General features: G+C 46.1%; 1 protein-coding gene across 4 annotated transcripts in view; it reads right to left on the reverse strand.

Annotated features, from left to right (window-relative positions):
• Nucleotides 1-21875, reverse strand: part of LOC144120692 (uncharacterized) — a 29876-nt gene extending 8001 nt beyond the window's left edge. Inside the window, exons 1-2 of one of the 4 annotated variants that reach the window (XM_077653334.1) lie at nt 21589-21875; nt 329-471 (exon numbers count right to left, since the gene is read on the reverse strand). The gene's annotated coding sequence lies outside the window, so the exon portion shown is untranslated. Of the gene's footprint in view, nt 1-328; nt 472-519; nt 798-4146; nt 4219-21588 lie in introns of those variants that run through there. The other 3 variants (XM_077653336.1, XM_077653335.1, XM_077653337.1) reach the window with 3 other exon arrangements.
• Nucleotides 21876-27475: the final 5600 nt, after the last annotated feature.

The raw sequence follows: 27475 nt of genomic DNA on the forward strand, positions 1-27475 counted from the left end.
TCTGCTATCTACGGCACATCGTAGAAGCTACCAAGACCGCGGCCAATAATGCGCGTAGCTCCGGCGGGCCAGGAAGTTCTCCCCTGGAGGTGGGGCCGGCGGAGGAGCGCCGACCTTCCAGCGTGCAAAAAGTGACGAGAGGAGAGGGAAAAGCGCGAACACGCTGAAATTCAAAATATGACTGCAGATAACTCAGCTTCTACAAAGCGCATTAGCAAATTTCCTGTTGGACAATATTCGTGAAGAGGCGTGCTTTAACATCTCAGCCATACCGCAACTTGAATAGAGCCCCTTTCAGAGCCCCTTAAAAAAAGAGAGACAGCCTCACCATTCGTATATTTCACCCAGCATTCTTGTACAGTGGTAGTATGAGCCGCACCCAACCGGCCATCCCGTATCTCGACGCCTGACAGGTCCAAGCACTCGTCGTCCGTACAGCAGCCATGGAGAACTGGGACGAAAGACAGCGACCTGTGCAGTGACAAAACGCCACGAGGTGATGGAGACCCGCCCCCTTACAGGTCCGGGAGAGTGGCACAATTGCTCGAGCCGCCCGGGGCTGCTCGCGCGGGAAAAGAAAAGATGGGGGGGGGGGGGGGGGGGGGGGGGGAGACAATCAAATTGTCACCCTGCGCAAACAGCGAGCAAGTACCCTCGAGGAGCCGGACAGCTGTTACTACAGCTCCCCCGCGGCTCCCGCGTCAAAGCAAAGACACAAGAAGGCGTGCGGCGCGAGTTCCGACAAAGACCGCGCTCCCAGACGGCCCGCTAGCCAGCCAGACTGCTGCGTAGTGCACGCGAGCAGGCAGCGTCGAGGTTCTAACGAGCGTCCCGCGCGGCCTCGGCGGCGGGCCCAATGGAGTTGCACGCACGGGCACGTATAGCACGCAGGCCTGTGTGTGCGGTGTGCGGCTCTGACGCGTCGCCTTGCGTGAGCCTGAGGCGCATGTAGGGGCACGCGAGCGGCGGTGGCTCGGAACGGCGTGCAGCAAACGTGCGGCGCCTTTTGTTTTCGTGACTCCTAATTAGAAGACCGCCGCCTTCGCCTACGCGCCTACGACGTCGCGCCTTTCGAATCCCTTGCCTTTCCTGACTGGCCGCCTGCGTCGCGTTCGCCGTCCGTCACCGGCTGTCACGCCCGCCCCGCCGACGGCTATACAGGTCGGCCGTTAGAGTAGTCGGCGAGTAAGTAGTTTTGTCATCCAGGAAGCCGCGGCGAAGTACGAGTGTCTGACTGATGCAACGGCTCACCAGTCTACCCTTTCTTTCTTTCTCTTTCTTTCTCGTTCTTTCTTCCTCTATTTCTTTCGTTCTCTCTCTTTCTTTCTCTCTTTCTTTCTTTCTTTCTTTCCTTCCTTCCTTCTTTCTTTCTTTCTTTCTTTCTTCCTTTCTTCCTTCTTTCTCTCTCTTTCTTTCTTCCTTTCCTTCTTTCTTTCTCTCTCTTTCTCCTCTCCTTATTTTTTTCTTTCGTCTCTCTTTCTTCCTTCCTTCCTTTCTTCTTTTCCTTCCTTCTCTCTTTCTTTCTTTCTCTCTTCCGTCCTCCCGCAGGTTCGCGACAGAACCAGGAAGTGCGGGTGGCTTTGTGGTTATGGCCACAAAGCCTCTTCAGGACAAAACCATTCGCACCAGCCATGGAACTGACGCGACAAAGCAACATGGAACAGGAGATAAGAGATCATATCGGAGAAGAGCCGGCCTCAAGACTAACACTCCATTCATTTCGCCCGGGGAGGAAGCGCGCGTCAGAAAGACTTTGTCGCTTACTACCTTTCCTCGTCTTTACTGACAAACCTTCATCATCAGCAGCATCATCATCATTTTCAAGTTTCATCAGTTTCCTCATTTTCAAGTTTTACAGTGCTGTATTATTTCTCTGCTGAGGGGAGAGGGAGTGCAAATGTATCACCCTAAGCCATCATCATCATCATCAGCCTGACTACACCCACTGCAGGTCAAAGGGCTCTCCCGTGTCTCTCTAATTAACCCTGTATTTTGCCAGCTGCGCCCACCCTATGCCTGCAAACTTCCTAATCTCATCCGTCCACCTAACCTTCTGCCGCCCCCTGCTACGCTTGCCTTCTGTTAGAATCCACTCCGTTATCCTTAAGGACCAGCGGTTATCTTGCATTCGCATTACATGCCCTGCCCAAGGCCACTTCTCTTGATTTCGACTAGGATGTCACTAACCTGCGTTTGTTCCCTCACCCACTCTGCCCACTTCCGATCTCTTAATGTTACACCTATCATTTTTATTTTCATAGGTCGCTGCGTTGTCCTTAACTTAAGCTGAACCCTTTTCGTAAGCCTCCACGTTTCTGGTTGCTTCTCCGTAGGTGAGTACCGGTAAGATACAGCTGTTGTACACTTTCCTCTTGAGGGATATTGGTAACCTGCTATTCATGATCTGAGAGAACCTGCCATATGCGCTCCACTCCATTCTTATCTTTCTAGTTATTTCCCTCTCATGATCCGGATCATATGTCACTACCTGCCCTAAGTAGACGTATTCATTTACCACTTCCAGCACCTCGCCGCCAATATTGAACTGCGATTCCCTTGCTGGACTGTTGAACATGACTTTGTTTTTGTGCATGTTAATTTTTAGACCCACCGTTCTGCTCTAGGTGTCTAACTCATTGATCACGATTTGCAGTTCATCTCCTGAGTGACTCAGCAAGGCAATGTCATCAGCGAGTCGTACATTATTTAGGTATTCTCCATTAACTCTTATTCACAACTGTTCCGAATTCAGGCCTCGGTATACTTCCTGTAAACAGGCGGTGAATAGCATTGGCGCGATCGTATCTCCTTGCCTGAGACCCTTTCTTTTTAGAATTTTATTGCTGACTTTATGGAGGACTATGGTAGCTGTGCAGTTGCTATATATATCTTCCAGTATTTTGGCATAAGGCTCTTCTACACCCTGATTCCGCAATGCCTGTATGACTGCTGCGGTTTCCACTGAGTCGAATGCTTTGTCGTAATCAATGAAGGCTATATACAGGGGTTGTTTATATTCTGCGAATTTCACTATCACCTGATTGATAGTCTGAATATGATCTATTGTGAAATATCCTTGTGGGGAAATTTTACCTTAGATACTCTGCTGAGACCTAAGCGAAGAAACATAAGTTGTACATTTGTATTTTCTTTTCATCTCATGCATTACTCTCCTTTCATCGTCTCACGGCTAGTGCGCAAATTTACGCCCGCTAGATATAAAGGCCTTACCCGCACTTTCATAGTGACCCTTATTGTTGCGTTTCTGCTTGCATGCGCTGAACCATGCGTTGAATTAAGAGTGTGGATGTGACGTAGAGCGCAACTTCCCACAAAATGCGTTCTTTTTGCGCACACAAACGTGCGTAGGCTCAATTAGAGGTGAATGGGCAAGAATTTTTCCCGTAGTAGACGCAACTGGGCTGATGATTATGATTAATAAACCCAGCACTCCCCTTAAATGCCGACCATTCAATTCGACCGACCTCTTCGCGTGGCAGACGAGTGTCAACAGCTGCGTAAGAATGGCATATGCGAAAGCAGCTATAGGCCTATCTTCCTTATCTTGACATCTTGTTTATCTTGTGAGGTATTAATACTTAGCAGCGCAAAAAAATGAGGACAAAAGCGAGCGAGGAGACTTCACTAAAAGGATCTTGGCCAGGTCAGGTAGGCCAGCGGTCATCGTGAAAGAGAACGCCGCGGAAAAACGAATGGTAGGAATTCCCTACGTCACGGGATTTCACATCGTCTAAAGAAAGTGGGGGCGAGGTACGGGGTGAACGTTATTTTCACCACGAAGAATAAGCTAGGTGGTGTGTGCGGTTCTGTGCGCAAAAAGCTTGAATATGGTGGTGGCCACGCAAGGAGTAATTGTACGAAAGCTCACGGAAATAGACTCACTATTTGTGACACAGGTGTTGTGAATCGCGTTCCGCTTTCATGTGGTAAGAATTAGATTGGCCAGACTGGTCGATGTATCAATGAGCGTCTATAGCGAAACACCGCAGATCATTGAAATGTGCTGTGCCATCCAACCTCGCATTTCACTACAGGGGTTGCAAAGTTTGCTTTCCTCACCTAGATAGGACAAGTATTTTGTTCAGGCACAGTGGTAAGGTATGCCGGGAGCTGACAGAAGATTACTTGATTAAGAAAGAAGCAGACGCGTGTGCCGCATCACCATCGGTCAACCTGCAGGATAAGGAGATTCCTTTTCTATGGACACGAAAGAACAGCACACGTCAAAACAGCATGCCTGAAAGTAGCGACAATAAGCAGCACAGCACAAAAGAGCACAGGGAAAAAACGACACAGCGACAAAACAGCACAAAAAAACAGCATGGCGACAAAACACAGGGAAAAGACAGCACGCGGCAGAACAGCACACCAGACAAAACGGCACAGCGACAAAACAGCAAACGGAAAAACAGCATGACGACAGAAGAGCGCGAAGAAATACAGCACGACGATCAAACAGCACATCTGAGTGCGGTGCAGCTGCTGGAGGTGTGAACTAGCTAGCTATAACCGCAAACGGTAAATCGCAACACATGCGGCAGCAACCTTTGGAGTTGGCGAGTGCTCGTTTCGCTGGTTCATTAAGAAACAGGGCAGGCTTGTTCATTGAGTAACAGCGTTGCTTATTCATTTATTTGTGACGCTAAAGTTTCCACATGCGGCAACTTTGGGCACTAATGGGTAACAGCGTTGCTTGAACGGTGCATTTGGCAGAAGTAGTGGTTAAGTAGTCCTTGCTTGCTTGGCTTCAACGATCTAGTTTCTTTCTGTATTATATGTAAGACGAATCTGGGAAACTGATTACTACTACTACGACTACTACGACTACTACTACTACTACTACTACTACTACTACTACTACTACTACTACTACTACTACTACTACTACTACTACTACTACGACTGCTACTGCTGCTGCTAATCAGAGCTGGAGCCATCCCATCGATATAATTATGACCAGCTTTCCTTGCTGTTTATAATGAAGCAAACCATAGCATATTACTAATTCGTTATTCTTGTTATTTTTTCTGCTGGACGCTCCCAATCTGCAATCCCGATTTGGCAATAAACATCCTGTGAAACGAAATTCCCTGATTTAATTCTACAACTCTGCTTCAGTAGACTCCCACCTGTGTTTGTTAGGTTAGGCGTGTGTTAGGTGTTTCTTGTGGTTCCTGTGCAAAAGAGCGAAATTTAGAGAAAATTGATGTCCTAATAAGATCGGCTTCGAAACGCGAAAAGTAGCTTTGGTCAAATATGGCGAAAATTATGTTTCGAGATAATTCTCTTCGAAGTGAAAAAAAATGGTCTGGCATCAAGATAAAATTATGCTCAACAAATACGCGCTGATGCATGAATTTTCTGGTCAGCAGTGTAGCCCATTTCGTGTAGTAATGTAACCGCCGGTCAGCCTCATACAACCAATGGGCAGCGTACTCGTTAAACACCAAAAAACCTGAAAATGTCGGCTCGAGCAATCCTGTTTTTTTTTTTTTGAATAAGCATCGCATGCTGGATATTTTGAGTGTACGAAGGCCCAGTAGCTCCCTCCGAACAAAGTTGCAGGATTCAATTGACGACAGCGAAAATTTTGAACAATGAAAACTTCTGGTACACCCAGAGCCCTGTTTCGGGCGTATTTGCGATAATTCGGCACCAAGATGGTCAACCCGCAGAATCAATGCTTCCAGAACAACTTCTTCAGCGTTATTTATTCCATTACACGCCAGAAAAAAAGCCAGTATTTGAGATCGCGATTATTACCCTACCCTGTTCCTTATCGATTCTGTGAATCGAACACTCGTTAACCCCGGAGGCCGCTGCCGCATGTGTTGTGATTTACCGTTTCCGGTTAGGGCTATGATAGTTCACCTCTGCAGTAGCGTTGCACCGTACTCCGACGTGCTGTTTTGTAGTCGTACTGTTTTTTCCCCGTGCACTTCTGCCGTTGTGCTATTTTTTTCGCTGCGCTGTTTTGGCGCTGTGCCGTTTTGTCCGGTGTGTTATTTTGACGCATGCTGTTTTTTCGCTGTGCTGTTCTGTCGCCATCCTGTTCTTTCCCTGTGCCGTTCTGTCGCTGTGCCGTTTTTTCCCCTGTGCTGTTTTGTCGCTGTGCTGTTTTGTGTGCGCTGTTTCTTGAGTGGGAGTAGACAGTACGGGGGGCTGGCCTGATGCGATTGCTTTTGTTTTCCTGTTGCTGTTGTGTTCTTATATCCCGCAGGAATGTAATGTCATTGATTTCCTTTGCACGCGTGGAAATCGGTTGTTGTTTTTTTGTGCGTGTTTTTCTTACGCCTATAAAGCTTCCTTTCTGCGAATAAAAATTCAGCTGATAGTCAGCGCTTGTGTTGTCTCCTCGGTTGCTTTTGTTCGCGTTTTTTTTTTTGCGCTGCTATGTATGAATCCACACCAACTATCCCAGCTTTCTGTTCTTATTAACTACATAGGGTATATCTTGTTTATTCTAATCAAGACACACCCCACTAATATAGGCCCGCATTCCCATGGTGTGGAGAGACAGCCACACTATATACCACGCCACATGAGGAAGCCAAAACAACCCTGAAGTCCCGGTAATACACAATGCCACGCCGGAGCAGCAGGAGGTAGCGCTATCCAGCTCCTGAAATACACCTAATTATTCATTTGATCCAACGGGGTTGAGAAACACGGCTTCAATGATAACTGCGTGGACTATTACTAACGTCGTTATTCACACATAGGGCGCTGGAAATGTTAATGAAAGCGTTGAATTTATTTCCTGACTGTTTATTTCAACCTCACCCTGGCTTATAGCATTAATTTCATTACAAGTATGAAAAAACAGATTTTACTTTTTTTCATTATGTCCGTCACACCTCCAGCCGAACCAAGTCGATTAGCGAAATACCGTTTTTTTTTCCTAGCTGAAGTTCTTTGTTCAGATGACCACGGTATGTTTGGAAAGTGTGCAAATCACTGATCTGCTTTACTTTTTTTGATAAGCTTCTCACACATAGTTATGATTCTTAGCCATTGTATTCACAGGGCCACTAGTATAATCCACGTTCTTCAGGCACGAAGATTGCGCTTTGCTGTTTTTGTGAGAAAAAGTTCATTATACGTACTTTTTAAAGATCCATTAAAGAAAGGCTTCGTTCGAGTTTGCTTCGTTAAGCATATTAGTCCGATCAACATTTTCAAAAGTGCTCCTCAATTTAAGGAGATTTACATTCTTAATAACTTAGCTGAAAGCTCTCTCTTAAACTCGTTTAAGCTTTTTTTGCGTTTTTTTCATACATATCATTATGGATGAGTGATAAGTGATGACCGATTTAAGCTTTTCAGTTTAAAAGATTGTTATGAAGAGATTTCGTAATTATGAACACGAAGACACAATAGCTGTTGCAGTGGATTACTGTGACCAAAAGGTGCTTTTTGCGGTTCTTCGCTTAACTTTCTTTGTTAACAATACTGGAGGGTTGTGAATTGTATAAGTCGTTGGGTGTTGTAACTGTGCCGTATTGCCTGTTAACCTGTCGCTCCTTGCGCGCTCTTGCCCAGCTATGAACAAAAAAAAAAATATCAGCCACAGCCATTATCAAACTCCAACCACTCCCCATATGTCTACACACATTAAAAAGAAAACGAAAGCCTTCTGCGTCCGCTCACGAGAGGGCGCAAGTGGGCGCATTTTAGTAGTTGTGGCGTGTGTTTGCTGCCGTAGAGCTGCTTTAAAGCGTTGTGCTGTTTGTCAGCATCATCAGGAAGCGCGGCTGTAAATGTCAGTTAAAACCAGCCGCCCAGCCTGGATGGTGCCGTTCCGCTTGTCCTGTGAAACGAGCAAGCCGAGTGTGCGGCCCCCGTTAAGCCGCCACTTTTCTTCATCGCTGAAGGCGTTTCGTAACTAACATAGTAGTCATTAAGTAAGATGACTAAAAGAAAGCTCTGGCAGCAAAACTTGTCTGGAGCAGGATTTGTTTCTAGTTTCTATTCTCTAACTGAATAGTTTTTTTTTTCTTTCGACACCGTTCGTTTTTACACCTGTTTTTATATACGTCTTCGTATTATCGTGCTAATAAATTGTGACCGTCGGCGTTCCTTCGCGCTCGTGGGACAACTTTAAGTAACGTTTTGTCTTGTTCGAAACCGATCCGCCTTGGTGCCTCCTTAGCGACTCTTCGTGAATAGTGTCGTCGAGTTGCCTAAAGTGGACTAGACAAAGAGAACAAATAACAAAATCAGCGGACAAGCATGCAGCGGCGGCTGCAAGATTTACCAGTTTTCAGATATCTACGTAATAAGAACACTCTTCAGAGAGAGTTCCTTTCTTTCTAAGCTCTTTCGTGGACAATGCCAAACTTAAAATTGTCCATTCACACGAGAAGCGAGGGCATGCTGCACTCAGAAAACAATGCAGAGTTTAGTAATGCTTCGCAATGCTAAATAGCCTTTAAACAATCGGCTTAAATGGCGCTTGCAGCATGTATGAAGAGCACCCAGAATTCCAGCGTGCAGACTACTTACACTGCCTCCAAAAAAAGTTTGAGCGAAATGGAGAACAAACGTTGTAAATAAACGCTGGTAATTACCGTCATGAAACCTGTTCACGTAAGACCCCGCGGTCGCTGCAGGAAACGCCGAGGCCGCGTATCTGCTTACGACGACTGACACAAGCGCTCTATTATATCCATGTCTTGCGTGCATGTACGCGCCCATTAAATTGACCTCTCTAGTGGCGGTTCCCTGGTCGTCACAAAGCCATCGACGATTGTTGGGGCGATCGGTGACCATTGAAGCTATAGGAGAAAAGAGGTATAATCTGTCCGTGGCCTTGGAAGCACGCAGCACGTGCAAAGTACTAGTGCAATCGACATTCTAGCGTTTGTTTCTAGTTTCTCTCGAGCCTGCAATTACCTGCCAAGTGCCTGCGAACCGTACTCAGTTATGTTATTCGTAAACTTGCATGACATACAGCACAGACTGCAAAAGGCTCAGGAGAAGACAAAATTTTTCGAGTGGGAATTTAATGCGGTAAAAACAGCCGTGGCGATTCAGGTGCTGATTCTTGCGTCGGTTCAGTTCAATGAAATGGAATAGACCGTAGTCTCGATCCAAGTAGAGAAAACAAAAAATGCGCCTTTTTGGAGAACACATTGCAACTAAAATGTGACATCAAATTTTGCGCTTTTTATGCTCAACTGGAACCTCCTAGCGGAAACGCTCACTTTCGACCTCATCCGTCGCCTTTCACTGCTTTCGACGTCTTGGCGTCGTGTCTCTGTTATCTTTGAAGAGAGAAGAAAAACTTCGGAGCACGATATGTAATTTTGTTCCTAAACAGTTAGTGGTGGTAGTGGTTTTTTTATTAAAATAATGGCAAAAAGAAAGAAAAGATTTTTGCTATCCCCGGCATCTGCCATCGATACTGAAGTACCCGAGCTGGGGCAGCGGAAATAAAGGATAGCAGGCAGAATGGAGAAATGAAATGAAAGAGGTGAGTGGACAGGAAGAGAGGATAGGGGGAGAAGTAATATGTACAAACTATTTACACAATAAGAAATGTGTCCAGGTTGTGCGCGTGATTAGTTCATGTTGGAGGAATAAAAACACACGCGCACAGCACTGTGTTGACTACAACTGGAGTGGAGCGTCCAGTTATTAATCGTTCAAGGTAGAACTCGCGAAGCGTTCGGTCACTGCGTGTAACTACCTGGCGGAGAACAGACGGGACGTCAAGACCGTGTGTTCGAGGGATTCACAGAGGCAGTTTCCATACATGATCTCAGGGGCTTCAAGAAGGAGCAAAGTGTGACATCAAGCTCAAACGACGTGCCACCCCTGACACGGCTTCTTGACCGCACGATATCAGTAACTTTTCCTTTTAAGCTCTAGCATATGTTCTTATATCGAGCCCGGTCACTATTACGCTTTCGTGTTCTAATAACTATGCATATTTTATAACTGTTGCTAGTGGCCCGCCATTTCAGCGACTATATTCCCGCTTTGGAAATTCAGATTTACCGCGCAGCGCTTCAGGGTGCTCCAAATTTACATGTGGTGCCATCTGTTAATAGTTTTCGCTATTTATCCAACAGCGCGCGGTTGCTAAGCGACCGCTTTAACGGCCCAGCCACAGTGATGCCACGGCTACTGATTTATCAGTAGATCTACTGATTTTTAAAATTTTCTGCTGATTCAGTGATAAAGCGCTTCAATCTACTGATTTTCTTGCTTTTCTACTGAAACGAAAGCAAAAGCTGCTACTTCTTCAGTACAGAACTTGTATTAATGTGATGCCACCTAGCGAGCGAAAAAAAAAATGCGGTTGGCTCAGAGGTTAACATACATTCTTGCGTTTCCAGACTCTCAAACGTGGCGCTGCCTCTGTCTTTGAGCAAAGTGGGGAAAAGGTGAGGCGGTGAATTTGTGAAAGTGGGTGCACTACCGTAATCCACAACTATGAAACCAAAACTATCGGACCAGAACCAATGGCGCTTCGAGCGCCTACTCCGTTCTACAGGAGAATAGGACCCCACTCACTTACAGTTCTGAATAGTCCAGTCAAGTTGTCGGTTGCTGCTTGTGTACCGCAGTACCTACATACCGCGTGTGGCAGGTCACGCATCAAGTTCAGCGTGCGCGCTTCATTACGAGCTCACCAGGTAAGTAATACCTGTATGTCTTGAGTTCTCGATATGTTAGTACTAATAATTTAGTGATTCACCCGTCGAGGTTAGTTATTGGATTTGGCGTTGAGCTTTAAAGTGCGTGATTTCGAAACCATATCCCGGCCGCGGCGGCCGCATTTCGATGGGGGCGAAATGCAAAGGCGCTTGTGTACTGTGCATTTGGTGCACGTTAAAGAACCGCAGGTGGTCGAAATTAACCCGCAGTCCCCCACTACGGAATTCCTCATGATCATATCGTGGTTTTGACATGCAAAACTTCAGAATTGTTACTGTAGTGCTTTATTCCCGGTTGTCTCGGCGCCAGATTTTGGGCCGACGCTGAAAACAAGGCGGCGCGCATTATAATTAAGCGTCGACAAGCTGCATAGGACTGGTATTGCTTGCGTATTGCTGATGACTGACATGCTGCGCTTTCAATTATCACGCTTCAACCGTAAAGAAAGCATATGTATGTAAGAATAAGAAATTGTTGCTTACTCGGCCGACATTGTTTTAGCTTCTATGAAGTGAGGTGATGCCAGTAGACATAGTGGAATGGTGCAGCCGGTGAATGAATTCGGCGATCGCGCTTGCTGTGCCGCCGAGCTCTCTTCACTTTTTACACCTAGCACAGGTTAAATTGGTTACAGTTTATTGTTCAAGTTCGTCAACCTGTCTGACTGCATGCCTTCATACCATCACAGATAGGCGACAGCGCGTTGTGACATTGCTTGTGGCAGTAGCCAGTCATACTTATGTCATTTATCTGCCCCTCATTAAGTGCATTGGTACTTGCATTACAGGTGTTTTGGAAGCTTCAGCATAATGACAAGTGGAAGTGACACTAGTTCAGAGTCTTCAGACCGGAAGAAGAGCAGTCCAAAACCGAAAAAAAGAAAATACCAGCAAAAGTACAAGCAAGCTTGGGAGCATGAGAAAGCGTTTCAAAGTTGGCTGCAACCAAGCAAGAAGAGCAACCGTTATGCGTACTGCAAAACATGCGACATGAACCTAATTGCCGGCAAGAAACTGTTGGAACGGCACATGAAATCTGCGAAACATGAAGAAAATACAAGAAAGCTTATGTCCCAGCCAACGCTGATGCAAGCAATGCCTAGCATTGCTATCTCTTCACAGGTAAAAGAAGCTGAAGTAAGATTGGCTTTGTTTGTCGCCGAGCATAACGTGCCATTTACAGTCATGGACCATCTGCCAAAGCTGGTGAAAAAAATTTGCCCGGACTCCGATATTGCAAAGCAGATTGCCTGCAGCAGAACAAAAACATCAGTGATAACAAAGGTTGTGACAGGCGAGGAGAGCAAATCGCGGCTGTGTAGGCTACTTCGAGAGAAGAAATTTTCAGTCATGGTTGACGAGTCAACGGACGTCAGCTGCACCAAGCACTTGTGTGTTGTTACAAGGGTTTTCGAAAAAGATAGTGTGACTGATGCCTTCTTTGATCTCATCCCTGTGACGGATGTGAGTGCTAATGGCCTTTATAGTGCCCTTACAAGTACTTTTCAGAGAGCGGGTATTCCTTATAAAGAAAATTTAGTCGGCTTTGCTGCAGACGGCGCAAGTGTCATGATGGGTAGTAAACATTCTGTGATGGTACTGCTGAAGAAGGAGATTCCCGGCTTGTTCATTCTTAAGTGCACGTGTCATTCTTTTCACTTGTGCGCATCGTACGCTTGTTCGAAACTTCCACGCGTTGTTGAAGATCTCGTGCGGGACGTCTACAGTTACTTCAACTCAAGTCCGAAAAGAGAGGGCACGTTGAAGAAATTTCAGGCTCTTCTTGAACTAAAGCCGCACAAACTTCTTCATCCAAGTCAAACAAGGTGGCTCTCATTGCTTGCTGCAGTCGACCGCTTTCTAGAGCAGTATGATGCCCTAGAGGCATACTTTGCATCTGCGGTTTCCACAGACAGGCTTTTGGCAACGGAAACAATCTACCGGAGGCTACAGGATCCTCTGAACAAGTTGTTTTTGATGTTCCTCAGCTTCGTTCTGCCTCTCTTTAACAATTTGAACAAACAAATGCAAAGTGATGCTCCACAGTTGCACAAGCTCTTGAGAAGTGCAGAAGCCTGCGTGAGGACAATTATGGATTGTTATCTCAAGCGATCCTGCACACAGGGAGTTGAGGTGGCAAAAGTTGAATTCAAGAACCCCAAATGTTTTGTGTCTTTGGAAGACATGTACGTCGGCGGTCAAGCAACTGCATTCTTGTCATCCGGAGAATGTTCAGTTACCACTGAGCAACGTCAATTCTTCCGCTTAAGGTGCCTTGATTTTTACATTGAGAGTGTCGACCAAATTCTGAAGCGTATCCCTTTTCAAGATCCGGTTTTAAAACATCTCGAACTCCTAGATCCTACTGTGTCCGTGACGGGGAAGGCAGCGTCAATTGCACCACTGGCGCAAGCCTTTCCGAATTTAGTCTCCGGCAAAGGCTTGCAATCTTTGGATACCGAATGGCGATACTTAAGAAACGCTGATATCCCTACAAGCGAAGATACCTCGTTGCACGAGTTCTGGGGAGTCGTGTTTTCTCAAAAACATTGTGATGGAAGCGCCGCTTTTCCTGCATTGACCGAGTTTGTGACGGCTATACTGTGCTTACCGCATTCCAGTGCAGCAGTTGAGCGGGTATTTTCTGCTGTAAACAACCTGAAGACAAAACTCTGGAACAAGCTTTGCACGGATACTATCTGTGGCCTTCTGCACACGAAACGCCTGATGACGTCTTCAGCATGTCACAGCTTCAACATTGACAGGCCACTGATAAGGAGAATGGACGACTGGCACAAGGTTAAGCATGAGAGTATTTAATGCGGCTTTGCTGGCACAGCCACTTGTGGAATTTCACAGCATATCTAGTCATATACATGGCCGTTTTGAAGTTGCCTGTTCACGCGCAATAAAGTTTATTTGCGTAAGCTATAAGGGACTCATGTTTTCTTATTTCTGGATCGTCGTCATCGTGATCAACCTATATTTATGTCCACTGCAGCACGGAGGCCTCGCCCAGCGATCTCCCAATCACCCCTGTCTGGAAGATACTATACTCTAAAGATTTCAGGTACTAACTACCATCTAACGCCTTTGAATATGCCATCTGAGGGCTTCACTGTTTTTCTCTTCGTGCTTGACAATGGCTCTCTGGATCCCCGGGTTTTTCAAAAGTATTGCCAAGAATCTCGTGGCCAATTTTTGTACTATTTCTTAGAAGCTACAATACAACAGCAGAGTACTAATATAAGCGCTGAATTCGTGGGCTCATAAACTGAGTACAAAAATTTAAATTAAAAATCTACTGATTTCTACTGATTTTTCGCGAAAAAATCTACTACTATTTTTTTATGTGTCGTGGCAACACTGCCCAGCCACCAGGCGGACTTACCGAACGTTCACTAAACTGTGCCTCCCTGTGGCATCTTGAAATAGGACGTCTAAATGCAGCACAGAGTCACTTGGCTCTAGTCCCACAACGTGTATTCTTACGAACGCAAGGTAAGCAAGTTTAACAAGCAAACCAAGCGCGGTTTCTCACATTATGTAGGGCACACACTGGAGTTTGCGCAGTGCCGACATTTTCCGGGAGACCGGGAGAAGTGACCGATCTGTAAGCTCTACTCAGTTGACGTCACGGCATAGACATTCGGTCTTTTGTGATTACTTGCACGTCATTCTCTAGATAAGAGAGATAGTGAAGGAATGAAGGGAAATGTCGTTAACACCGGTAATGGAAGGTTTCCTGTCCCGCACATGGGCAGAGATATAACAGAATGATACAAATTGAGGAAGAGGGCAGACAGATCTACAGAAAATATATTGGTAACAATTATATGTGGTTGCAGTCGCTGAAAACAATTCTACGCGCATAGGAACGCAGAAAGGAAATCATGCATTACTAACAGTATCCCCCACCTACGCTCGAGAAAAAGCAATTAAAAGGTACAAAAAGCAATCGCAAAGTTAACTTCTGAAGAAATCATTCAAACTTGCTGCGCAGATTGGGGAAGATTGATCCAATTAGGCCTTTAAGCATAGTAGCGCCCGATTTCAAGCGTCTTTTATGCTCGGGTGCTTTTAGCCTATTTTTACCCGTAAATGAACCGGATCTCTTTAAGCGGATAAAATGAAGTGCCAACTAAAACCTTTATGCTTAACGAGTCTTGAAACAAAAAAAAAAGACCCCATTGCCAGCCCTGTCTCGAGTTTCCTCGAATCCTGCACCATTTTTCAAGTCATCTGTTGCGTCGCTCATTAAAGCAAACCGGCACGGGCCAATTTTCCTTTTACTTCGGGGGGGGGGGGGGGGGGGGGGGGAGCACATGTACGGGTGCATCTGACAAAACGAAGGACAAAAAAAAAGGAAAGCCAAGTATGGTGACGTAACATCGTCCGAGCGTCGCACAGTCTGGCCTTGCCCCGTGCATTGCCAGAGGAAAAGGAAAGCCCTAGTATAAGCTGAGAGCTTCAAGCGCAGCCGCAGTGTACTTGAAGATTCCCCCCTTTATAGGTATACGCCAGCGCAGAAGCACGTCTCGCTAACAAACCTGTTTTCGACTTGAAACTTCACTCACGTCCGCATCTCGGGCAACGTTTTCCCGTATTGCATGCACACTCTGAATATCCCCTTCGTGTTACTCGCTATACAGAGTAGATGTTGGGGCGCGTCAAGAATACGCCGGCCGGCGGTGAAAAGAAAAGCAAAGAAGGAAAAATGAGGGGCGAATAGTTTTCCTACACGGCGGCTAGCCGGGCCGTCGGCATGCCGCCAACCCACTTGGCCACCGCCGCCGTCTCATCTCCGCCCCGCCTCGGAAGAAAGTGGATCGCCGACCCAGTATACAATATAGCCTGCAGGGTGCCGCGCGCTGTAGCGTGCGCGAGCCGTTGTGTCTCGTCGATAAGACTTCCAGCCCTGCGAATAGGGACCACGCCCACGTCTTCTCTCCGCTCCGTCCCTCCGTTATTCCGTGGTCACGTGCGAGTACGATCTTGTCGAGGAACGAGATAACGCGCCGGCGAAAGTTGGAGCTCTTCGGCTATTTACGGAGACGCTGTACCGATCGCAGGACTTGTGGCTTGTGTGACGCGGAACGCTTAATCAGGCCATGCATACGCTAAAAGCAGCTCATTCGTTACCTATTAGCGGCTGTGAACACTCCCGCGTCGAAGCGGAGATCCCTTATGAAATGGTCTATAGGCAGTCTGTAGACTTCTTATAGACTCTATTGCCCTCGTATAGATATTTCTCTTGTCTTCTCATAGTCTATAGACAGTCTATAGACAAAAGTCTGCTAGAAATGTATGGTCATAAATCTATAGAAAGTCTATAGACTGTCTATAGGACTTGTATTGCCTATAGACTGTTCACTGGGGTTCTTCTATGGAGAGTCTATAGGCTTTATAGACAGAAGTCTATGGACAGTCTACAGACTGTCTTAAGAAGATATTGTAAGATATTATACATGTATTTTGATGCCGTTGTCTTTATCTTTACACTATACATGGCACAAGCACGCTGTTTTAAGAAAAAACGAAGCTTTTTTCCGTTTGTAGAACCATTTATTCTCATGCACGGAGGAAAAAAAAAGTAGACAGGACGAGCTCTCGTTTACTTAGCGCTCAATCATCGCGCCATTGTTCGGACAGCGCTCGTCTTATGTGATCGTTTACCTCCTCTGAGTTTTCCTCCATTTTGTTCCGCTTTTCCAGCATCCATCTATACCACCAGGCCCAGATTGCAGTTCAATCCCTAATCATTAGTCCCATTATCCTCAGTCCATCATCTTCATCCTCATCAATAACAGGGGGCGGCCACCACCACCACAGCCAAATTCCAGTTTTTTTTTTTTTGTCAGTGTTGATCGGATTAGTGCGCATGCATTTGTCCATCACGAATCACGTCAAACCAATCCGCCAAAGCCATAAATTATTTCAAGACTGAATATTTTATGCTAATATGGTTTGGGGTTTATGAGCTTCAGAAACTTCAGCGCAACTAAGAGATGCGTGATGTTGTAGCGCAAGTGTATGTACATTCTCTTAGGCGCGCAAAATATTGTGTCGTGACTGGCATATGGGACACGAAAGCGCACCAACTGTTCAGCTGTTCATGGAGTAGTGGGGAAAGCGCTTGTATGTTTCAGACAAGCACGTATGCTAATTCCTCGCGTCCCGTAACAACGCCTTGATGGTAAACGAGGCCACGTGCCCCCGTGTTCCCAGTAACAGCGATTCAGATTGTACAAGGGGAAATGAGCTGGTACACCCTTCGAAAAGCGCGATGGCAGTCCTTACGTGCGCTTCTACAGAAAGTAGTCTTTTTAACCGGCGGTGGCCTGGTGGTTTGAGCATCCGCCTCGCATCGGGAGGTGTGGTGTTCGACCCCCAGTGCCGCCTGGTGCCCACCAGTGACACAATGGGTACAAGCTTTACCCTGCCCTGGTGCTCGGCTTTTATCGGGGAAATGCTTCAAAAATGTGTCTTTGACCACGCCTTCTGGAAAGAGAATACCTTGTACCTTGGTGCTTTTTGGCGAAAGCTGCCCTTGCATAAATAAAATTAAATATCATCATCAGAAACCCGCCTTCAAGAAAAAATAAGAGTAATGAGATCAAATTTATTTCTGTCTAAAACTGCATGGTTTGCTCTTGAGGTCTTACACAGCTTGCCGCGTTCAACGAAAGAAACGGATGTGTTTGTTCATATGTTTGAGAGGCTTTTCAAGCAGCTAGCTACATCGCGATGAAGCGTAGCGCATCTTGCTTTCAGTTTTAGTTTCAGATGACCAAGCAGACTTACTTAGTTTCGTGCGAAAGAGAAGATTTACTGTGCAGCCTCATTTTTTTTCCTCAAAAATATGAAGATTCGGCGTCCACTGCTGCGACTCTCCGATGAAGGAAACAATTTGGCGGCTTGTCTGGAAGTCCTGCGCGAGTCACGTTTGCGCGAAAAAAATTGCTTTGTGTCTGACGGGGTGAGTCGAAATCACGATCGCCGGTTTGCGCTCTAACAATACGCAGGGTGCGAGAGGCTGGCTGTCAGAAACCGCGCACCGCTCGCAATTTCGACTCGCGCCTTCGAGTGAAAGCATTGGCGAGGGCGCGAACGTGAAGCAACACTCCAGGTCAGGCCAGACGCCGGTTCGTTCGTAAGAAGCGGCGTGCCTGAAGAGAATGCCTAGGCGTGATTGCATGCTCACGTCGAGTGAAGAATACGGGAAAACGAGGCGTGTTCGTTAGAGTTGAGGATTGAAAAGACGCCAGTGCATAGAAAGAAGTTTTGAAATTGTGCATAGCAGCAAAACGAAAATGCAACATAACGAAGAAACACACAGGCGAAGGCGCCTCCTTTGCTAGCAAGAACTTTTCTTTAAAACTTGCAGTTATGTGTACAAAAGGAAAAAAATGAAAAAAAAAATGAAACAACGCAAAACAAATTTGCAATCAAAAGTATCCAGCACATGATCCTTCCAAGGGAGGGTTGGCTTCCTGGCCTTACGGGGCTGGAATCTTAGGGCTCTCACACATGTGGAGAGGGTTTCTTGTCACCGAGGGGTATCTGTTGCTAAACCGTCCTCGTCGCTTCAGATGACCCGGTTGTTGCGGCGTGCGTCTTTTCTTTCAATCTTTCCTCTCCTCCCGCCGCGGTGGCTCAGTGGTTAGGGCGCTCGGCTACTGATCCGGAGTTCCCGGGTTCGAACCCGACCGCGGCGGCTGCGTTTTTATGGAGGCAAAACGCTCAGGCGCCCGTGTGCTGTGCGATGTCAGTGCACGTTAAAGATACCCAGGTGGTCGAAATTATTCCGGAGCCCTCCACTACGGCACCTCTTTCTTCCTTTCTTTCACTCCCTCCTTTATACCTTCCCTTACGGCGCTGTTCAGGTGTCCAACGATATATGAGACAGATACTGCGCCATTTCCTTTCCCCCAAAACCAATTATTTAGTTGGTAACAACTTTATTCAAAAGTCCTACAGAGCTTTCGCCGACGGGGCCTTAGATCTCCCATATTATTTCCTCTCCTATCTCATTCTACTGTCCTACTGTCTGCCGTGGGAGCGATTGTTGCTCAGCTTGAGCCAGTGGGTCGGCCCGTGCACTTTCCTTTCCATTCTTCCTGCGGTCGCAACAACAACAACAACATCCTTCCAAGGGTGCCACTTGCTCACCGCACGCGGCTGCAAGTTGCACTGCTATGAGCAGTATAAAATTCCTCAACAACTTTTCGCTTCGTATACTGTGCCCACGTGTGGACGAAACAACTGGTGTCCAGTCAAGGTCTCGAGCTTAATATTCGTTCTGTGCTATCTTTTCTGTGTCACGCACTTTCCCAGGCAGCGTAAAAATTCTGCAACAATGTTATTTTTGCCTTTTTTTTGGTCGAACATTCATACATTTTTCTTAATACCCCTTTTTTTCTCTAGAGCTTCTGAAATATTAAAAATAACACTCTAACGGCGTGACCTCTCCCTTACCTTAATTAAGACCACATATTTGCGACTTTCATCGAAACGCTAAATGGGACCAGCGAGCACACAGATACAATCACACTCTGGAAGGAGCAATGACAGCGGCACTAGAACACTACAGTACCACACATGGTTAATGTATGCAATTCACAACTGATATGCTTACCTTATTAGAGATACAACGGGCGCGTGCTGGTATTGAGAGCCATACAAAATGCACGAAAGTGATTGTGATTAATGGGCAATAAGCAAAGCTTTCTGGTGTAATCTCGGTGCACTACAAGCAATCTATGGCAGGCACAACCCTATTGTTTTAAGCCTTAATTTATAATAGTTCAACAATAATATAATGTACAAACAGTGGCAGCAGCTTGTAAAGAGCTGTGGCTAAAATACACCTGTAATGTTTTCTTGCTGTTAGGCTTTGAACATTATAATAGGATTGAGCACGCAGCATAAGCGTATTATTTAATTTAGTTATTTATTAGTTACCTAATTTACTTTTGATTTAGGCTGTGCCTGCGTGGCAAGATGACTGTGTCATGATGGCTGTTGGTTACATCTAAGTTTTTATAAATTTTGATCATGTGGCTATGTATACTTGTTGCGTTTGTCTGCATCCACCCGGTATAAGGAAGAGCGGAATATAAACGTGCAGGCTGTGCAGTTGGCAGTGCACGTTTTTTTTTTTCTGCCTGGTACAATATTTAGGGGAATCCCCCAAGGTGGGCGCGATTTGTAATAAAGGAGTAAATGCTCAGTAGCATTCACCCAAGCGCAACCATCCGGTTGTACAGCTTCCACAAAAACTTCTTAGCTGAAAAAAATTCGTCCTGGCCCGGGGTTCGAACCCGGGACCCGCGCTTCACAGGGGTAGTCGCTCTATGATTTGAGCTAACCCGTAACGGCTAACAAATGGCAGGGCGAGAGCGAAATGATCAACTACTCGAAGTGGGAACGGTGCTGGTTCGATGTTTAGAAGAATCCCCCAAGGTGGAGTAGATTTGTAATAAGACAGTAATCACTCATTAGCATCCACCCAAGAAAAGTCGTATGGCTACAAAGTAAAGCTACAGTGTTTCCATGGAAACTCCATAGAAGTTCCATAGTTTCCATAGAAGTTCGTCCTAGTCCGGGTTGGCTCTCCAAGGGTCTACAATAATTTGCTCAATTTCGTCTAGCAAGCGCTCATTTGCCATATAATGCATACGGCGAACGGGATAGTCACTTACGTTAAGATAGCATGATCGGTACCAGAGAACGCTGGCTTCGTGTTCGCCATAATTAGTAGCGCTGACGGAGGCCGGTGTATTCTAAGCACGAATTCGTTAGTGAAATGGTTGACTAAAACTCACAAAGGGCCTTTTCCTGTGACGCCGCTAGATTATTCACGGTAATTATAATGCAGGATCTTGTGAGCTTGACTAATGTAAGTTTAGAGCTTGGAAAGGTAGAGAAACTTTTTTTTTCCTTGGTACAAGTAGAGAAAAAAAATCAGATTCTCAACATTAAGTTGAAATTCCACGCACGAGAAAAATTGGACAACCCCACCCACAGCACAAGCCACATGGCGCCGAATTTCGAATGATTTCATTTCGAAAACAGTGCTTGCTTTTGCATTATCACTGAATGCGCTATAAGCAGCATTAACCACAACTCTGTGTGGCTGTTAGTAGCCAAACTAGATTATTTTTAAGCCTCCTTGAAATTCTGCTTCGTCTACAAAGAGTTCGTGAGCGGTCAGTCCAACAGGAAAGGTAAAGCCCACCCTAAATGATTTGTCTCCCAGCCTCTAAGCTAAGTATAAACTTCAATAAACCTCTTAGAAGCTTGTCTGTCTGTTTTGTGGCGAAGCCCCTTTAAAAACCAATAAGCTTCCAGCGTCTGATCTGTTCGATTTACTCCCGCCGGCCCTGAGCGACCTTTTAAAATTCGATCAGTGCGCAACAGGTCACCAATTGCGTTGTGGGGCTGAGAGTGATCTAGGTTATAAAACAAAATGGCCAAGCTTAAACGCTAAAGTACACGAAAAACCAAATAAACGCACGAGCATTCATCCATGGTGTTTTCACTTGAAAACAAACCCCATACGGTTGAGGACAGCTCAGAGTAAGGCAAACACACATGCACGCAACAGTGGAAGCGATTTGAAACATTACATTTTTCAGACAACGTTTAGAAAGCTGTGAGCCTCAGCTGCTATGATAGTGTTGATTAATCAGTGCATTTACTCATTTTCTCAAAAATGAAAGAAAGCGCACTCGCCTGATCACTCACTCGCTCGCTTCCTCATGCGCGTGCAGACCGCGCGCATATACACGCATGCACGCAAGAACGTTGAAACAGTCACCGGCTCACTCAGTCATTCTCTGCCCGACCGCACTGCCTACTCGCGCAACTGACGAAGCACGGAGTTGCTTTCGAAACTCACCTCATGCGGCTACAGCCGAAAAGAGGAGAAAAAATAAAGAACCGAAGAAGTGATCCCGGAGCCGGAAAGTCCGAATCAATCTCCATCTCGACCAGTCTGTAAGCGAGGGTGGGCTGATCAAGTCGCACACACACTCCGGCCGCGCAACGTCATCATCGCGCGGCACAGATATCCGACGGGTGCCTCCGAAACACGAGAACAGGCGCCGCCCCGAAGAACCACGCGCGCGCGCCGCGACCACGCGCGGCTCGCTGGCAGCGTCGACGACGGCGTCTCGCGGTGCGTGTGACGCGCGCGATCGCTCTCAGCGTTGCGCCGTCTACGGCGCCGCCAGAGTAGGGCGGCCGCGCTAGAATAACGACGAGGGCGAAAGGGGGGGAGAGCGCCTCAATTCTGTTCTTTCCCCCACCCCCAAACGGCCGGACAGGCGGCCGGCCGGCGTCGACTACGTGGTAGGATCGATCTCTCCCAGAGCCCGTACGATGAGGAGGAGGAGAGAAAAGGCGAGAGGGAGAGAGAAAGAGAGACCGCCTCTGGCTGTAGCACGCGAGGTGGTACAGAGAGAAAAGGGTGCGGTGGAGGGAGGGGTGGCTCTCAAAGAAGAACAAAAGAGCTGCCAGCGTAGCGTCCCGCGAGCGCGATCGGCGCGCGCGCGCGCCAAGGACCCAAGCCAAGCGTGGCCAGTATCCCGTCCCGTGTACGCCGAACGGACGGGCGACCACCAGCGGGGTTACAGTAAACAGCGGGTTGGTTGTTGGTCAGTTCATGTTACCGCTGGTCATTGCCGCTACCGTTGGTGCCTCTGCTTCAGATGCACGTATTCTGAACACTTGCGAATTTGTGGGATACCTATCCTGCAGCAAGTGTAGAAGTTTCATCTGTCTAGAAAATTGTTTGTTTGTTTGTTTGGGGGGGGGGGGGGGGGGGTTGATAGCAGGCGGGTTGCTCATTCCGCATGCGCAAATTCAAAACGCAGTCCAGACACGGACGGACAGTAGTGTTTTGTGGGCAAAGCAAACGCCGTGTTGTTTTTTTTTTTTTGCTTTGAGTAAAAAGTTTGACCCAGCCTCGTAAAGTTTCTCCGGCAGTAAACGCGGTATTACACATTCGTATACCTTATGCCCAATAACTGTAGTTCACAGCCTCTATGCATCATCCGTTGTGATTTATGTGGGCCTATATAAAATTCTTTTTTCGAGGTAAAAGGAGGTCAGCCATGTCGTTACAATTTCCAACAGTGTCATGACAGCTGGTGATCGAGCGCGTCCTTGAAGTTATTATACTGTACAAACCCTGATGGGTTGCGACGTTTCATTTCCGTTGTCGTAAAAGCCGAGAGCTTATGGCTTTCTCTAGTCACGTTTGCGGAGCTAACGGCACGATGCACTGTTTTAGCCAACGTGTTTAAGCCAATTTACGTGTAACAAAAATGGCACGTGAGTTCTTTTGTACCCCCAAAGGTGCAATGTAGTAATTAATGCCAGTGCCTACGATGCCACCGAGTGTTATCCCCGTCTGCGAGTTCTGAAAACAAATTAAACCTGGAGCGATGCCAGATGACCTCACGGAGCCTAACGCCCGACAGCGTCAGCCATAACCAAAATTCGCTTTAGTTTCCCCTTGGGAAACAGGTCGACGATCTTTGCGCCCGTTTTGCTGCCAGATCCAGAAATGTAGACACTAACCAGTGTCGTATATTAAAGGGATATTTGAGCTTCTATATTGCACTGTGCGCTGGAAAACGTCCAACCTTGTTACGAGACGTTGTCAACTCGTTGACATCTCCTCCCCGCTGCGTGAGTCGTAGCCGTGTTTAATTTTATTTTATTTTTTTAATGAGACCCAATCAACAACCGGGTGGTCAAAACGAGCGCACGCCATCTTATATACAAACACCATGAAATGACATGCAGCAATACTACTGAAAAAAAAAAAAATCGCGAACAGAATTTGAAAACAAGCACCTTAAAAACAGCAATTTAGACAAATATGTGGGTACTATAGGACATTCAATTGTAAGTAATTTGAAGACCTGTAATTTTACAAATGACATGTTTATCGCGATAAAATGTTTAGAAACGAAGTTTATATCTTTAGAAACTGCATGTCACGCTCGAGTCGCCTTTCATAAAGAGCAGACATACTGAGCTCTGCTAGGAGAGTATCATAGTCACAGAAACGGCGGCGACCAATATTTCTAACGTAAATGATACGTATAAACCTGTGCTGCACATTTTGATTAGATTTATATAGCTAGCAGGGACACTAGTCCAGGCTACCGATGCGAACTCTAGACGCAGCCTCATGAAAGCGGAGCCTCATGACGTAGCCTCATGAGCGCATGCGTTCTCATTGATCATATTTTCTTGTTGGCCGAGAAATAACAGCTACGTGTCTCATCAATGGGCTTGAAGCAATGGAAGAAATACGTAACCGGAACACGAGTCTTGGGTTAATAATAGCACCGAGCCAGGTACGTGGTACCTGGTATTTGTCCGCCAAGAAGAGTATCGTTAAACTTTGCTGTGTTGCGTTTTCTGGTGAGGGACAACACCGAAGTTTTTTTAATGTTGAGTTGAACCGAGTTGAATCGAAGTTGAATAATGTTAGCTTGCAAACGACGAGAGTCTTCCAAGTTCTCAATCCTGCGGAATAATCTCAAACCATCATCAAAAAACAAGGCCCTTGCTTTCATCTCGTGTCTGCTAATAATCACTACAAAAAACACAAGACATTTTAAGTTGAAGCCTTGAGGCACTCCTAATGTCTATGCGAACTCATCAGACACACAGCCGAAAAACCTTACCTTCTCCTTTAAGCCGTCTAGAACACATGGGGAAAAGTTTATTTCCGAGCTTCACTACAAGTATCATATGGAAAACCTTGTAGAAAGCTTTAGTCGTGTCAAAATATATTGCATAAACCTGACCGCGACTTAACGCATCAGGCCTACTGTACCCGAGAAAGTTGCGTAAATTCGATTCACTGATCGAACTTTCAGAAATCCATATTACAGAAATATCCTTTGTTTGAAATAACTGATCACGCATTCATGTATTTCGATTTCAAAACTTCTCTAAAACAACAAATAAGTGACACTGGTCGAAAATTATTCACATCGCGAGCATCGCTAGACTTAAATACAGGAACTATTGACAACTTCCAACCCCAAGGAAAAACACCAGCACGCGAAGATAAGTTGAACAAATAATTTAAAACAAACTAAAATGTCAGTACATTCTTTAATTATGAGGCTGGAAATTTCATCGGCTCCTGTTGAAAGTTTTGTCTTAAGCTTCTCAATCACCGATACATGTACTCCGCGACACACACTCATACGCTGAGTGGTCTGTGCTGCCATTGGGGATTATAAACGCGGGTGTGCAAAAGTACCCGGCGAGAGCCTGGAAAACGTCTTGCGATTTGTAACAGATACTTCCACGCAGCTTCAGCACAGCAGCATTAATTAACCTTACCATTACTTTGCTCCCGCACAAAAGCTCGAAAAATGTTCGGTTATTTCTTTAAGCTTTATTCAAGAAGTTGGTGGTATTGAGCTTCATCGCCTGCAATAAGTTTTTTTTTTCTCGTAATGTGTTTGCATAATGAATACCAAAACTCACTTTCTTATTTCACGTTCTTTTACGTTCGCTTTTTTTATGCATTTATACATCGTGGTATAATTTTCTTCGTTATGTTATTCCCTCTACCACTCATGTCAATAGCTGAACACATGCATTCATTCATTCATTTCATTTAATTTCATTTAATTCATCCTTAAAGGCCCGAGGGCATACCATAAGGAGGTGGTTACAGTTAGTTTTGAGTAAATGCACGCATGATGAAAACATAATGAAAACAGCTAAACAGGCATTCGAACGCTCCACTCCAAGCCTATATACTACAAACTTCAAGGCCGCATCTCTGAGGCCCAGTTTATCAAACGAGACCATGAAGCCGTCTCGCTGTAAACAAAGATATGTTTGTTCAACCATAATAACTAGCGCAAAAAGATAGAGACAGCACAGTTGCGACATGTCTCTTTTCGCGATTTAGTGTGCCTGGGTTTAGTAACAAACTGGCCGAATTATAAAACGTCAATTGTTTATTCACAAATTGTATGGTTCACTTCAAGTAACCTGATATCTCCGTCCCCTGCTAAGCGCCCGCAATAATACCAATGCTCGTGTATAAGATGGAGCTGCGTATCATCAGTGATTCGGGGGCTTAAAACACGATATTCTTTCTTGATTAGCTGGCATCTTGGTTTATTCGCAGTGCGTTTTACCTTGCAAATGAATTTCTAATTTGGCCCCCTTTTCGCTGAAACCTGTTCTGCGTTGCACAATGTATAGTTTCTGTAACTACAATGCTTTCTAGCCGCCGCGGTGGCTGAGTGGTTACTGCGCTCGGCTGCTGGCCCGAAAGATGCGGGTTCGATCCCGGCCGCGGCGGTCGACTTTCGATGGAGGCGAAATTCTAGAGGCCCGCGTACTGTGCGATGTCAGTGCACGTTAAAGAACCCCAGGGGGTCCAAATTTCCGGATCCCTTCACTACGGCGTCTCTCATAGCCTGAGCCGCTTTGGGACGTTAAACCGCCGTAAACCAACCAACCAACCAACAATGCTTTCGCACGAAAAGGTAGCGCGCAAAAAGACGGGACTAAAGGAGCGGACAGACGCAGGCGCTGCGAAATATACCGACTAGCCCATACTAATACCCTTTTGCAACAATGCTTTTATAACTTTTGAAGCTTATTCTTTAATCTGCGTTAATATTAATCTTGATCGTTATTACACGTATTTCCGCTTAGACGGTGTTTACTTCGGCGTCTATTTTTAGTGTCCAGTCGCTGTGTGGCGCTGAAAACGAAACGCAGCAGTACGCACCTTTTAATGGAGCCGCAAAGGGTTTGGGCAGAAACGCCTCCGTTCCTCAAACGCACTACTTCGCAATGCTGGAGTGCAATGCTGGAGTGCAGTGCTGTTGACGCAAGAAAGGGGCGGTAGACTGTGAGGTGGTGCATAGTACAGTCTCCGGAAGCCGCCACAACTTTCGTTCTACTTCCGCTGGCTCTAAGCTGCACTGTCGTAATGCGTTGGCGTCGAGCGACTGCCTCAAGGCTGACGGGGTGTTTGAGGTAAAAAAAAAAACTGGGGCATCGTGGTGGTGACACGTTTATTGCGGTCTTTGCAGTCGGGTTTGTCGCTTATCGTCCGATCGAGCTGACAGATCCGTCGCACGAAGGGCGCGACCGCTTCGCTCTTAGGCAAGCGAGGACAAAACTAAACAATGCGCCCTGGGGTTTATGCGTCAGCTATTGACGGGAAGGAAACAGTCGGACTACCGGCGGAATCTGTTGCGATTACTTTCGCTTTTTTGTGTTCATTCTGTCGCAGCGTTTCTCGCGAGGTCGCTGCGACGTTTTGTGATCGCTCCTTTGCTTATACTTACTTGCTGACTCAGTTTCTCGTTTTGCTAACTTTGATTATTATTCACTCAGATAGAGTCGAACCTCGTTATAATGAAATAACGAATATAACGAAGGGATGACGATTCCCGTTGGAGATTAGGTTAACACGGGCTATAACGAAGTAATCGCTGGGCCCCTTCAACTTCGTTATAACGAGGCTAAACTGTGCATATACCCACGTGCTTTCCTTGCAGTTATTTTTTTTTATTTTTTCTGCTTACTCGCTTGCATGTTTACACGCGTGCGCTTGCTTATTTTCATTACTCGGCTATTTAGATCAAAATAATATTCTCTCTTTGTCATCCTTCAGTGAACAGCGCAGATGCTCCTTTACTCACAACGTTACTAATTCATTACAAACATTCGCCCAGTGACCTGTAAGGAAACTCAGCTGTATAATCTCTCTTGCTCTC

The sequence above is a fragment of the Amblyomma americanum genome, chromosome 2, assembly GCF_052857255.1.
Source record: "Amblyomma americanum isolate KBUSLIRL-KWMA chromosome 2, ASM5285725v1, whole genome shotgun sequence".
Classification (NCBI taxonomy): domain Eukaryota; kingdom Metazoa; phylum Arthropoda; class Arachnida; order Ixodida; family Ixodidae; genus Amblyomma; species Amblyomma americanum.